The 13,251-nt window shown below is 35.3% G+C and overlaps 1 protein-coding gene and 1 non-coding gene across 3 annotated transcripts in view; both read right to left on the minus strand.

Moving 5' to 3' along the window:
• The window catches only part of ITGB3BP (integrin subunit beta 3 binding protein), a 90,782-nt gene that overhangs the window by 72,205 nt on the left and 5,326 nt on the right, over positions 1–13,251 (minus strand). The gene's annotated exons all lie outside the window — the stretch shown is intronic.
• On the minus strand, positions 11,433–11,567 carry LOC113624639 (small nucleolar RNA SNORA16B/SNORA16A family). The gene has a single exon (XR_003434425.1). It is a non-coding gene; the product is annotated as a small nucleolar RNA SNORA16B/SNORA16A family (small nucleolar RNA).

Consider the following 13,251-nt stretch of genomic DNA (forward strand, 5'->3'; position numbering starts at 1 on the left):
AGCAATGCAAGTGTCTGTGGACAGAGGAATAAGTAATAAATTTGGTATATACACATACAAGAGAATATTATTCAGCCTTCAAAGGAAAGAAAGTCCACATGCTACAACATGGATAAACCTTGAAGACATTATGCTAAGTGAAATAAGCCAAGCAAAAAAGGACAAATACTATATAATTCCACTCAAATGAGGTGCTTAAAGCAGTCATGCACCCCAGTGTTCATTGCAGTACTATTTACAATAGCCAGGACATGGAAGCAACCTGTCCATCAACAAAGGAATGGATAAAGAAGATGTGGTACACATATACAGTGGAATATTACTCAGCCATAAAAGGAACGAAATTGGGTCATTTGTAGAGACATGGATGGACCTAGGGACTGTCATACAGAGTGAAGTAAGTCAGAAAGGGAAAAACAAATATTGTATATTAACGCGTATACATGGAATCTGAATAAACTGGTATAGATGATCTTATTTACAAAGCAGAAATAGAGACACAGACATTTATGTATGGATACCAAGGGGGAAGCGGGGGTGGTGGTGGAATGAATTGGGAGATTGGGACTGACATATATACACTACTGATACTATGTATAAAATAGATAACTAATGAGAACCTACTGTATAGCACAGGGAACTCAGTGCTCTGTGGTGACCTAAATGAGAAGGAAATCCAAAAAAGAGGGGATATATGTATACGTATAGCTGATTCACTTTGCTGTACAGTATAAACTAACACATTGTAAAGCAACTATACTCCAATAAAAATTAAAAGTATATATATATTATAGAAAAGAAAAAAGAAAATAGAAAGATAGTTGCCAGGGGCTAGGAGGAGGGGTGAATAGGGAGTTACTGTTCAATGGATAGGAAGTTTCAGTTTTGCAAGATGAAAAAAGTTTTGGAGTTGGACGATGGTAATTGTTGTACAACGATGTGAATGTACAGTTGACCCTTGAACAACACGAATTTGAACTGCAAGGGTCCACCTATTCTCGAGTTTTTTTTTTTCAAGAAATACATACTACAGTACTACACAACCTGTAGTTGGTTGGATCCGTGGATGCGGTACCAGGGATACAGAATGCTGACTGTAAAGTTATAGGGGGACTATAACTAGAGTAAATCCCCAATTTACTCAAGGGTTACCTGAACTTAAGTGCCACAGAACTGTATACTTTAAAATGGTAAATTTTATGCTATGTATATTTCACAATTAAAAATAAATAAATAAATTTTAAATGGGCACCTACCTATTATAACCTAATTACCTCCCTCTTATGGGTAACCTTATAATCTCTATGGCAGGGGTCTCCAACCCCCAGGCCATGGACCGGTACCAGTCTGAGGCCTGTTAGGAACTGGGCTGCACAAGTGGGCAGTGGCGGGCAAGTGAGTGAAGCTTCATCTGCCGCTCCCCATCGCTTGCATTACTGCCTGAACCATCATATCCCCCCACACACACCCTCACCCTGGTCCGTGGAAAAACTGTCTTCCACGAAACCGGTTCCTGGTGCCAAAAAGGTTGGGGACCGCTGCTCTACAGGTTACTTCTCACTTTCAACTTAACCCAAATTTACACCAGTGCCCACAATTTGAATACTACAGTACCCCTAGTACACTTAGGTGTACTAGGTTTAGCTTCACTGGGATCAAAATTCTGGTTGCTACCAGCATTATTGCTAGTGAGAATTTAAGAAAGATAAAGATATGTAGTTTTATATCAACAGGAAAAGAAAAGAAAGTAACCATGTAGAATTAGCCACATTACTCTCTAAGACCATCTTCCACTATTTTATTTAGCTTACCACATGGTAGTATCCTGAATAGGATTCTCTAACTCATCAGAACAGAACAAGTGCATGAGTTTTAGTATGTAACATTAATAACAGCAGTTACAATATTAAAAAAAATAAACTATCATTTGATTCCTAATTAAGAACCAGGAATGACACCTCCAAGACTCATGAAGCAACATGATTTGAGGTTCCCTTAGAGGACTTTTTTTTTTTTTACATTAAAAAATATATTGCTTAATGGATTATTATAAGGCAACCACCCTTGTAACCATCACCCAGGATCAAGAAATAGAAGTTTGCCAGCTCTCCCCCAAAACCTTCCATTTGTCCCATCTTGTTCACCCCTCCTTTCTCCCACATAAGTAACCACAATCATGACTAATAGTAATACCTCATCCCTTACAGGACTTTTAAAACATTGGATTAAATATGATTTTCAATAGAGCTGAGGGTAAGAGTGTATGTGTGTGGGGAGGAGATAAAATTAGTAAGGCATATAAGACTCAGGAGCCTTGATGTTATGCCAAAATCTTCCCCTAAGGTTGGGCAAATCACATAATCTCACTAAGTTTCATAAAGGTGATAAATAATACTGGCCTGTAAACCAGTGGTAAATTTCTGAATGGAAGATAAAAATATCACTTAGTATATCAGTGCTTCCATTTACTTCTCTCTATAATGGAGATAATAATATTGCCAGCTACAACTACACAAACAGTTTTTAGAGGATTATGGAATATGCTTATGAGATGCTTAGAAATCCTTTGATGAAAGGCAATGGCCAAATTCACATCCCATGTGACTCTTTAGGTACAAATTGAGAAATCTAAAATGATACATTTTCCATTCCATGTATGGGAATGAGCAAAGAAGGGAGAAGAATCTCCTATATCCTTTTGCATTCTCCCTTTCATTCAAGCCTATGCTTTTTTGTGTTCAACACTGACAGAGGTCACATAATAATTCACTAACACAGCATGGGTAAGTGGGATTATCACTCCACTGCATGGAGAAATATGGTCACCACGTGAAAGCAACTAAATAAAAGATTAATCTTGTTATTCTTCATGATAAAACTAGCCAAAACCTTAACCAGTTATTGGGCAACACGTTTATGGTGTCAAAAGTTGCTTTATCAAAAGATTAATAAAGAATTAGCTAAAGAATTTTTACAGACCTAAAGGGATATATTTGGGAATACTGAACCCAAAAGATATATGGATGGAGGTGAGATGTTCTTTGGGTTGAATAAAATGAGAAATGCCATAAGATCATTTCATTCTTAAATGGGTACTCTCAAAAATGAACATTAATAAAACACTCATTACTATTACCTTCTGTGAGAAACATATACATATGTGTATCATCACACATACATATATAAAGGACATGAATAAGTCTTTTAAAAGATTCTATTAAAAGGGGCTAAACAGGTTTATCAGAATTAAATGTGGTAGACTGGTGATATTTTATATACCTTTTTGTATGTATAATATTTTACAACATAAAAATTAACAATAATAAACTAACACTGATGTCGACCTTTTCTCTGAGATTCCAGCAGAGTCATATTTAATTTTTCCCTGACACTGTCCAGATTGCACTAAGGGTTTTTCCATTCCACACCTATAATACTTGTACATGTTCTTCTCATTAAACTTATCAAGTTGCAATAGTATATTTCCTCCCTAGACTAATGTATTTATATCATTAGCATCTTGTCTGTTAACTGGTAAATTATTAGTTCTAAAAATACTTGTTGAACTATCTCTCCCACTAAAATGCAAACTAGAGAGTGTAACATCTGTTCATATTTGAATCCCCAAAGCCCGACACAGTGATTGGCACAAAGGTGTTATATTATATAAATTAATAATTAATTTAATTTTTTTTTACCTAAAACATCAGTCTTAAATTCAAGAACATATTTGAACTCTTGAATTCAAGAACTTGAACTCTTAAATTCAAGAACATATTTAATTCCTTACATTTTTTATAATCCTTCAATTCTATTTAAGGTGCTTTAAATGCAAGTTCCCAAAGGATGTCATATTAACACTGTCTTATCTCTAAGGCAGTCTCTTATATGGATTTGTGTTTTATCAGTTCTGGAAAAATCTAAGCCATAATTTCTCCAAATATTGGCTGTCCTTGATTCTACCTTTCTGAGACTCCCTCTAGAAGAAATTTTAGATTTTCTATTCCATTTTCCACATCTCTAAACATCTATTTCTTATCATTGATCTCTATGCTGTCAGGCAATTTCTTCAGGTCTATCTTTAGTTGTGTAATTCTTTCTTTAATTGTGTGTAATTTACTGTTTAATCCATCCATTAGCATTTTTTAAAACAACTTGATGGGTATTTTGGGGGAACTTTTAATTTTTACATATTTTTAAAGTTAAAAAATATTCTAGGAATAACAGTTTTTGATAACCTTTACCCAGACTTAATACCTGTTTACATTTTGTCCCAGTTGCTCTATCATTCTCTATAGAAACATACACACACACATACATATACAATGCAAAATCTTTTTTATGATCCATTGAAAATAAGTTGGAGACACTGTATACCTTTACCCACAAATATTTGTGTGTTTTTCTAAGAACAAGGATATTCTCTTACATAATCACAATACAATCATCAAAATCAGGAAAAGTTTTTGAAATATAATATTAATTTCAGATGTACTACATGATTCAATATATGTATATATTGTGAAATGATCATCATAGTAAGTCTAGGTAAAATCCATCAATCACCACACATAGTTATGATTTTTTCTCTTGTGATAAGAACTTTTGAGATCTAATCTCTTAGCAACTTTCAAACATACAATATAGTATTATTAACTATAGTAACCCTGCTGTACATTACATCCCCAGGACTTAATTTATTACATAACTAGAAGTTTGTACCTTTTGGCCACCTTCCTCCAATTCCTCCTTCCCTATCCCCCATCACTGGTAAACACAAGTCTGATCTCCTTTTCTATGAGTTTGTTCTTTTTAAAGATTCCAAATATAAGTGAGATCATATGGTATTCACCTTTTTCTTTCTGACTTATTTCATTTAGCATAATACCCTCAAGGTCCATCCATATTGCAAATGGAAGGATTTTCTTCTTTGTTATAGCTGAATAATATTCCATATGTATGTATACATATATATATATATATATATATTTCTTTATCCATTCATCCATTGGTGGATATTTGGCTATTGTAAATAATACTGTAATGAACATGGGAGTGCATGTATCTTTTGTTAATGTTTTGATTTCCTTCAGATAAATACCCAGAAGTGGAGTTTCTGGATCATATAGAAGTTCTGTATTTTGAGGAACCTCCTTATTGTTTTCCATAGTGGCTGCACCCGTTTACATTCCCACCAACACTGCACAGGCTTCCCCTTTCTCCATATCCTTACCAGAACTTGCTATCTCTTGTTTTTTTGATAAGAGCCATTCTAACAGGGGTGAGGTGACATCTCATTGTGGTTTTGATTTGCATTTCCTTGCTGATTAGTGACGTTGAGCACCTTTTCACGTACCTGTTAGCCATCTGTATGTCTTCTCTGGAAAAAATGTCTATTCAGGTCCTCTGCCCAGTTTTTTGGGGTTTTTTTAACACTCTTATTGGAGTATAATTGCTTTACAATGGTGTGTTAGTCTCTGCTTTATAACAAACTGAATCAGCTATACATATACATATATCCTCATATCTCTTCCCTCTTGCATCTCCCTCCCTCCCACCCTCCCTATCCTACCCCTCTAGGTGGTCACAAAGCACCGAGCTGATCTCCCTGTGCTATGTGGCTGCTTTCCACCAGCTATTTTACATTTGGTAGTGTATATATGTCCATGCCACTCTCTGCGTCTTTTTTCCCGTCTTGCCCCTAGGTTCTTCATGACTATTTTTTTTTTTTTAGATTCCATATATATGCGTTACCATACGGTATTTGTTTTTCTCTTTCTGACTTACTTCACTCTGTATGACAGACTCTAGCTCCATCCACCTCACTACAAATAACTCAATTTCATTTCTTTTTATGGCTGAGTAATATTCCACTCTATATATGTGCCACATCTTCTTTATCCATTCATCTGTCTATGGACACTTAGGTTGCTTCCATGTCCTGATTATTGTAAATAGAGCTGCAATGAACATTGTGGTACATGACTGTTTTTGAATTACGGTTTTCTCAGGGTATATGCCCAGTAGTGGGATTGCTGGGTCGTATGGTATCTCTATTTTTAGTTTTTTAAGAAACCTCCATACTGTTCTCCACAGTGGCTGTATCAATTTACACTCCCACCAACAGTGCAAGAGGGTTCCCTTTCCACACCCTCGCCAGCATTTATTGTTTGTAGATTTTTTGATGATGGCCATTCTGACCGGTGTGAGATGATATCTCATTGTAGTTTTGATTTGCATTTCTCTAATGATTAATGATGTTGAGCATTCTTTCATGTGTTTGTTGGCAATCTGTATATCCTCTTTGGAGAACTGTCTATTTAGGTCTTCTGCCCATTTTTGGATTGGGTTGTTTGTTTTTTTGATATTGAGCTGCATGAGCTGCTTGTAAATTTTGCAGATTAAATTGACAAAGGATTAATCTCCAAAATTTACAAGCAGCTCTGCCCAGTTTTTAAATTGGATTGTTTGGGGGTTTTTTTTGCTATTGAGTTGTATGAGTTCTTTGTGTATTAATCCCTTATCAGATACACGATTTGCAATTACTTTCTCCCATTCTGTAGACTGCCTTTTCATTTTGTTGATTTCCTTTGCTGTGCAGAAGCTTTTTGCTTTGATGTAGTCCCACTTATTTTTGCTGCTATGGCCTTTGTTTTTGGTGTCAGATCCAAAAAATCATTGCCAAGACCAGTGTTAAGGAGCTTATGGCTTATGTTTTCTTCAAGAGGTTTATGATCTTAGGTATTACCTTCAAGTCTTTAATCCATTTTGAGTTGATTTTTTGTGTATGGTGTAAGATAGGGGTCCAGTTTCATTCTTTTACATTGGCCTGTCAGTTTTCCCAACACCATTTATTGAAGAGACTGTCCTTCATATTGTATTGTATATTCTTGGCTCCTTTGTTGTAAATTAATTGACAAATATGTGTGGGTTTATTTTTGGAGTCACTATTCTGTTCCATTGATCTATGTGCCTGTTTTTATGCGAATACCATACTGTTTTGATTTTTTATACTTTGTAATATAGTGTGAAATCAGCACGATGCTTTCAAACTTTGCTTTGCTCTTTCTCAAGACTGCTTTGGCTATTCAGGGTCTTTTGTGGTTTCATACAAATTTTAGGATTGTTTGTTCTATTTCTGTGAAAAATACTGTTGGAATTTTGATAAGGACTGCATTGAATCTATAGACTGCTTTGGGTAGTATGGACATTTTAACAATGTTAATCCTTCCAATCCATAAAAATGGAATATCTTTGTGTTTATTTCTGTCTTCTTCATTTTCTTTTATCAATGTCTTATAGTCTTCAGTGTACAGATCTTTTGCCTCCTTGGTTAAATTTATTCCTAGGAATGTTATTCTTTTTTGATGCAATTGTAAACAGAATTGTTTTCTTAATTTGTTTTTCTGGTAGTTGGTTACTAAAGAAATGCAACTGATTTCTGCATATTGATCGAAATCAGGAAATTTATCATTGATACAATACTACTATCAAGAGACCATATTCAAATTTTACAACTTGCTCCAAAAATGCCCCTTATAGCCAATCCCCCCACCCCTGCCGCCAAGTCTAGGATCCAATCCTGGATCACTCATTGCATTTTATTGTCCCATCTCTTTAGTCTCCCTTACCTAGAACAGCTCCTCCTCAACCTTTCTTTTGTTTGACCTTGACATTTTTCAAGAGCACAGGCTAGTTATCTTTGTAGAAATATCTGTCAATTTGGGTTTATCTGACATTTTCTCATGATGAGGCTATGTGGGTTTTTTGCCATAAGTATTACAAAAATGATGCTGTATCCTTTTGAGAGCATGATAACTTGAGGCACATGATGTTGGTTTCTCACAATATCAGTGATATGTATTTTGATCATTGATTAAGATGTTATCTGCCAGTTTTCTCCAATGTAATATATAAGAAATCTTATATGTAAATATCTTGTTTCCTATCAAACTTTGTCCTAATACTTTTAAAGAACCATTGATGATTTTCTAATCCTATCACTTATATTTATTAATTAGCATTCCACTCCAAGGAATAGCTTTCCTTTCTCTCCTCTTTATTCATTTATTTATATCACTATAGAATCATGGAATTTTATTTAATCCAATGGATTATAATCAATTCCTACCATTTATGTTGATCTTAATTGTCCCAGATTTGGCAATTGGATCATTCCCCTTTCACACTGCCTCCAATGTACCTTATGTACCTGTAATTCTTTGAGCACTTCATTATATTTCCTTATTTGCACATGCACACTCACTCACACAAAATGTTCTCTGCTCCAGCACTGGAATTAGCTTTTGCTTTAAAGAAACTTGGTTCTTTTTAGTGGACAATGGCATTTATAAATCAAAATCTCAGCACTAGGTGTGTTCATTGATACTTATGTCATTGCTTAAAGGCAAGGGACAGAGCTAGAACAGAAAACACACACACATACTTTTCTATCTACCTGGAGTTTAATACATATATTTAAAAATCCATGATTTCATATTGATACCTCCAATGCAAAGGCAACATATTTTAAATTCCTCAGCCTACAGTGAAAGCCTAGCTCACGTTATCTGCAATAAACTTATTCTCTCAAGCCTAGAGCACACAGAAACTAGTTGAAGAAGTGCTAACCCATACTTCTGTGCAAAGCAAATCTATTTACTAAGATTCATTATTCACCTAGTATTCTCAAAATGTATAATGAATACACAGTTGACTCTTGAACAATGTGGAGGGTTAGGGGTGCTGAACCCCCTGCAGTCAAAAATCCACGTATAGGGACTTCCCTGGCGGTCGAGTGGTTAGGACTTTGCCTTCCGGTGTGGGGCTGGGGTGGGGGTGGGGGTGGGCGGAGGGCAGCGGGGTGGGTTCGATCCCCGGTTGGGAAGCTAGGATCCCTCATGCCTTGTGGCCAAAAGGCCAAAACATAAAACAGAAGCAATATTGTAACAAATTCAAGAAAGACTTTAAAAATGGTCCACATCAAAAAAAAAAAAAATCCATGCACAACTTTATACTCGGTCTTCTATATCTTTGGTTCCACATCCACAGATTCAATCAACCACAGATTATGCAGTACTGTAGGACACATTTACTGAAAAGAGTGGGCATGTAAGTGAACACTCACAGTTCAAATCCATGTTGTTCAAGGGTCAACTGTACAGCTATTTTACTGGGTGTTATATAGTATTTCAATTTAATTTTAACTTGTATTTCCCTGATGTCTAACAAAATGCTTATGTGCCATTCACGTAACTTCTTTTATTAAGTATTGGATCAAGTCTTTGGACCACTATTTTAATAAGGTTTTAATCTTTTTACTGTTGAGTTGTAAGAGTTCTTCATATATTCTTTTTTTTTTTTTTGGCTACTCCACGCGGCATGTGGGATCTTAGTTCCCTGACCAGAGATCGAACCTGTGCCCCATGCAGTGGAAGCACAGAGTCTTAATCACTGGACCACCAGGAAAGTCCCAAGTGTTCTTTATATATTCTAAACTTATATTTAGAATATATAAATTAGATGTAGTCTGATTTATCAATTTTATTCCTTTATGGTTGCTTTATGTACCTTGCCTGAAATTTTATCTACCCCATGTTGTAACAATATTCTCATGTATTTCCTTCCAGAAATTTTACTGGTTACATTTAAGACTATGCTACATCTCAAATTAAGTTTTGTATATGGTATAAGGTGGAAGTCAAGGTTGTTTGGTTTGTTTTTCCACATGGTGTTCCAGAACCAGTTGGAAAGATTTCTCTTTCCCCAACTGAATTACTTTGGTACTTGGTTTGGTTCTACTTCTGGGCTTTTTATTCTTTTCCATTTTGTCTATTTGCCATTAGGCCCAAACCACATTGATTTCATTGCCACTTTACATAGTATAGTTAAGTCTAGGTAGTGTACATACTTTGTACATACACTAAGTCTAGTTAGTCTATGTACTCCAACTTCATTCTTCTTTTTTAAGATTGTTTGGACTACTGTAAGTCCTCAGCCTTTCTATAAAATTTTTGAAATCAGTTTTTCTATTCCTTTAAAATGTTTGCCAGGATTGACAGGAATTGCATTGAATCTAAAGATCAATTGGAGGGCTTCCCTGGTGGCGCAGTGGTTTAGAATCTGCCTGCCATTGCAGGGGACACAGGTTCAAGCCCTGGTCCAGGAAGATCCCACATGCTGCAGAGCAACTAAGCCCGTGCACTACAACTACTGAGCCTGCGCTCTAGAGCTTGCAAGCCACAACTACTGAGCCCACGTTCCACAACTACTGAAACCCGTGTGCCTAGAGCCCATGCTCTGCAACAAGAGAAGCCATTCCAATCAGAAGCCTGCGCACTGCAATGAAGAGTAGCCCCCACTCGCGGCAAGTAGAGAAAGCCCACAAGCAGCAACAAAGACCCAATGCAGCCAAAAATAAATAAATAAATAAATTTATTAAAAAAATAAATATCAATTGGAGAGAACCAACATTTTAATATAGAGTCTTCCAATCCATACATGTCCATATTTATTTAAATCTTTATGTTCTCTAAGCAACATTTTGTAATTTTCACAGTAGAAATCTTCCATGTCTTCTGTTAAACTTATTATATTTTTTTTTACATAATTATAAATGGAAAAACTTAAGCTTCATTTTCCAGGTGTTCATTGCTAACATGTAGAAATAGAATTGATTTTTGTACACTGACTTTGTGCTCTGCATCTTTGCTAAATAGTTCTAATAACTGTTTTGCAGCTTCCTTAGGATATTCTATGTTCATGATCATATCATCAGCAGATCATCAATTTTACTTTCTCCTTTCCAACATTTATGCATTTCCTTTTTTTTTAGTGCTTTGTTGAATAGAAGTTGTGAGTGGGCGCATTCTTGCCTTGTTCCTAATCTTAGAAAAAGTGTTCAATACTGAGTATGATATTTGTAGGTTTTTCATAGGAAGGAGTTCCCTTCTATCCTAGTTTGCTAAGTTTTTATTTTATCATAAATGGGTGTGTTCTTCATAGAACTATTAATATGATCTTCTTTAGTATGTACCTATCTATCCACCTATCTATCTATCAATCCACCCAACCAGGAGTCTTTTATTGGTCATTTATATGTCAAGTACCAATATTAGCAAAAAAACCCCAACAAAGGTCAATGTTTCCATCTAACAGAGCCTGTACTCTCCTAGCTTGCCTCTTCCCATAGCGATTCTTTCCCAACTCTGTAGAGCCACAATCACAGTTTAAGACAAATCTTATTCTAAAGCACGGCTCCAGCAACAAGCTGGTATCTTCAAGATTCTTCAGTTCAGACACTGCCAGGAAAACTTTGGGGCAACCAGGTCCTGAGGCTGTTGTGTTCCATCACTGTCATGATCCCAGAGTCCTCACTCACCAGAAAGCTCAATCTTCAGCTGGCACAGCTGAGAAATGACAGGTACAATGGGAACTGTCTTTTCCTGAAATGCTGTAGATCAGTTACAGCAAACAGAACAGTGATCATCAAGGGAAACTGTCACTTTGGAATCCTTTTTGACCAGAGCAGTTATGTAGAAGCAGCTGCATCTTCGATTAGGACCATCTTTTATTCTTTTAAAAACAATAATTGATTTTCAAATATTGAAAAAACTGCATTCTTGGGATAAATCCTACTTGGACATGATGTATTGTCTCTTTTACAACTGCTGAATTAGATTTGCTAATCTTCTGCTGAGGATTTTTGATTCTATGTTCATGAAATACATTGGTCAGCAATGTTCTTATAATTCTTTTATTGTATTTTGGTATCCAGTTAGGGTGGTATCAGTGTTATGAGGATTAAATGAGTTGGGATATATACATATATACATATAAACATATATATATGTCAATCTATATATATTTAAATCCAGTCTGATATTCTGTACCTTTTCGTTGGTGTCTTTATTGCACTTAAACTTAATGTAATCATTATACAGTTGGGTCTACATTTTGCTACTTGTTTTCTATCTGTCTCATTTGTTTTTTAGTCCTCTGATCTTCCTTTCCTGCTTTCTTTTGATTAAACATTTTTTAGTATAGCACTTCAATTCTTCTGTTGTTTTTTATGTATTTTGGGGGTTATGTATTATTTTTCTTTGTATTTTTTATTAGTTACTCTGGGGCATTACAATATGCCTTTTTAACCCATCACAGTTCATTTAGAGTTAATACAATACTACTTTACATAAATATAAGAATCTTACAATGTTACTGTCCATTTCCTCTGTCCTTTGTGCTATACTGTTATACATATACATGTTATAAAACCCACAATAAGTGTTATAAGTTTTGCTTTAAACACTCACATCTATTCAAGAAGTTACAAGCAAAAAATATACACAGTTGATCCTTGAACAACATGCGTTTGAACTGTGCTGGTCTACTTACACACAGATTTTTTTTTCGATAAATATACAGTCAACCCTCCATATTCATGGGTTTCACATCTGTGGATCAAGATTTCCATCCATGGTTGGTTGACTCTGTGGAGAGAAAACCCTCGGATACGGAGGACCAACTGTTTTCATTGTACTATACCATTTTATATAAGGGACTTGAGCATAAAATCTGTGTGATTTTAGTATAAGTGGGGCCTCCTGGAACCAATCCTCCACAGATACTGATGGACAACTATAGTCTTTTATATCTTATCACACATCTACCATTCCCAGTATTCTTCAAATAGATGTAAATTTGTACTTGATATCATTTCCCTTCAGCTCAAAGAATTTTTTTTTTAGCATTTCTTCTATGCAGGTCTGCTGGTGACAAATATTGTTTTTATCTGATAATATCTTTATTTTACCTTCATTTTGAAGGATAAGTGTCTACATATAGAATTCTGGGTTGAGGTTTTTTTCCTTTTAGCACCTTAAAATGTCATTCTACTGTCTTCTGACCTCCATGGTTTCTGATGAGAAGTCAGCTTTCATTTGAATAGTTTCCCCTACAGGTAAAGCATCAATTTTCTCTGGCTGCTTTGAAGATTTTCACTTCATTTTTAATTTTTATCAGTTTGACTATGGCATGTATATGTACATGTGCATAGACAAACACATATTTTTTATCTCGACTGGAGTTTGCTGAGCTTCTTGGATCTGTACTTTATGTTTTTCAGCAAAAGTGAGAAATTTAGGAGCCATTATTTCTTAAAATACATATATTTTTTCATTCCCATTCTCTTCTATTTCTAGGACTCACTTACATATATTAGACCACTTGATATTGTCCCAAAAGTCACTAAGG

The sequence above is a fragment of the Aethalodelphis obliquidens genome, unplaced genomic scaffold, assembly GCF_003676395.1.
Source record: "Aethalodelphis obliquidens isolate GAN/ISIS:26980383/991018 unplaced genomic scaffold, ASM367639v1 scaffold13, whole genome shotgun sequence".
NCBI lineage: Eukaryota > Metazoa > Chordata > Mammalia > Artiodactyla > Delphinidae > Aethalodelphis > Aethalodelphis obliquidens.